The sequence below is a fragment of the Dunckerocampus dactyliophorus genome, unplaced genomic scaffold (genome assembly GCF_027744805.1).
Source record: "Dunckerocampus dactyliophorus isolate RoL2022-P2 unplaced genomic scaffold, RoL_Ddac_1.1 HiC_scaffold_38, whole genome shotgun sequence".
NCBI lineage: Eukaryota > Metazoa > Chordata > Actinopteri > Syngnathiformes > Syngnathidae > Dunckerocampus > Dunckerocampus dactyliophorus.
Window position 1 is genome coordinate 45,001 of NW_026559874.1, and position 2,500 is coordinate 47,500.

The window sequence follows — 2,500 nt, forward strand, 5'->3', positions numbered from 1 at the left end:
AGCACTTTTTTCGCGCATTGGGTACTCCGCCCCATTCACTCCCATTCATTTCACACTTTGAAAAATCATCCGAGCGGCTCTCCACGCGTTTTATAGCCGCTTTGGGGCTCCAGCCGCCTCGGACTGCATTTCTGACTAGGCTCGTGTGGACTTTGTCGTTTTTTCAGCACTTTTTTTACACATTGGGTACTCTGCCCCATTCACTCCCATTCATTTGACACTTTGAAAAATCATCCGAGCGGCTCTCCACGCGTTTTATAGCCGCTTTGGGGCTCCAGCCGCCTCGGACTGCATTTCTGACTAGGCTCGTGTGGACTTTGTCGTTTTTTCAGCACTTTTTTTACACATTGGGTACTCTGCCCCATTCACTCCCATTCATTTGACACTTTGAAAAATCATCCGAGCGGCTCTCCACGCGTTTTATAGCCGCTTTCAGACTCCTGCCGCCTCGCCTGCACTTCCGCCTCGGTCCGTTAGGATTTAGGCCTTTTTTCAGCACTTTTTCTCCGTTCCTCCGGGGCGACAGCGGCTCTCCACGCATTTTATAGCCGTTTTCAGACTCCTGCCGCCTCGCCTGCACTTCCGCCTCGGTCCGTTAGGATTTAGGCCTTTTTTCAGCACTTTTTCTCCGTTCCTCCGGGGCGACAGCGGCTCTCCACGCATTTTATAGCCGTTTTCAGACTCCTGCCGCCTCGCCTGCACTTCCGCCTCGGTCCGTTAGGATTTAGGCCTTTTTTCAGCACTTTTTCTCCGTTCCTCCGGGGCGACAGCGGCTCTCCACGCATTTTATAGCCGTTTTCAGACTCCTGCCGCCTCGCCTGCACTTCCGCCTCGGTCCGTTAGGATTTAGGCCTTTTTTCAGCACTTTTTCTCCGTTTCTCCGGGGCGACAGCGGCTCTCCACGCATTTTATAGCCGTTTTCAGACTCCTGCCGCCTCGCCTGCACTTCCGCCTAGGTCCGTTAGGATTTAGGCCTTTTTTCAGCACTTTTTCTCCGTTTCTCCGGGGCGACAGCGGCTCTCCACGCTTTTTATAGCGGTTTTCAGACTCCTGCCGCCTCGCCTGCACTTCCGCCTAGGTCCGTTAGGATTTAGGCCTTTTTTCAGCACTTTTTCTCCGTTCCTCCGGGGCGACAGCGGCTCTCCACGCTTTTTATAGCCGCTTTGGGGCTTTAGCCGCCTCGGCCTGCATTTCTGACTAGGCTCGTGTGGACTTTTTCAGCACTTTTTTTGTGCATTGGGTACTCTCGCCCATTGACTCCCATTCATTTGACACTTTGTCATATTTTCAGCACTTTTTTGGCGCATTGGGTACTCTCGCCCATTGACTCCCATTCATTTGACACTTTGTCATATTTTCAGCACTTTTTTGGCGCATTGGGTACTCTCGCCCATTGACTTCAATGCATTTACTGCAACTCCTGCCTGTGTCCGCCAGAGGGCGTCTGGCTTAACAGCGGCTCTCCACGCTATTTCTATCCGCTTTGAGGCTCCAGGCAGCTCGGCCTGGGTTTCTGAATTTCTCCCTTGACACTTTGTTACTTTTTCACCTTTTTTCTCATTTCATCCAGGGACACAGCGGCTCTCCACAGACTTTCCCGCGGCCCCTGGGCTCCAGGACCCTAGGCATGGGTTTCTGCCTAGCTCCCTTGACACTTTGCCATTTTTTCACCTTTTTTCTCATTTCATCCAGGGACACAGCGGCTCTCCACAGACTTTCCCGCGGCCCCTGGGCTCCAGGACCCTAGGCATGGGTTTCTGCCTAGCTCCCTTGACACTTTGCCATTTTTTCACCCTTTTTCTCATTTCATCCAGGGGCACAGCGGCTCTCCACAGACTTTCCCGCGGCCCCTGGGCTCCAGGACCCTAGGCATGGGTTTCTGCCTAGCTCCCTTGACACTTTGCCATTTTTTCACCTTTTTTCTCATTTCATCCAGGGACACAGCGGCTCTCCACAGACTTTCCCGCGGCCCCTGGGCTCCAGGACCCTAGGCATGGGTTTCTGCCTAGCTCCCTTGACACTTTGCCATTTTTTCACCCTTTTTCTCATTTCATCCAGGGCAACAGCGGCTTTCCACAGACTTTGCAGCCGCCCCTGGGCTCCAGGACCCTAGGCATGGGTTTCTGCCTAGCTCCCTTGACACTTTGCCATTTTTTCACCCTTTTTCTCAATTCATCCAGGGACACAGCGGCTCTCCACACACTTTAGAACCGCCCCTGGGCTCCAGGCAGCTCGGCCTGAGTTTCTGAATTTCTCCCTTGACACTTTGCCATTTTTTCACCCTTTTTCTCAATTCATCCAGGGACACAGCGGCTCTCCACACACTTTAGAACCGCCCCTGGGCTCCAGGCAGCTCGGCCTGAGTTTCTGAATTTCTCCCTTGACACTTTGCCATTTTTTCACCCTTTTTCTCATTTCATCCAGGGACACAGCGGCACTCCACAGACTTTACAGCCGCCCCTGGGCTCCAGGCAGCTCGGCATGGGTTTCTGCCTAGCTC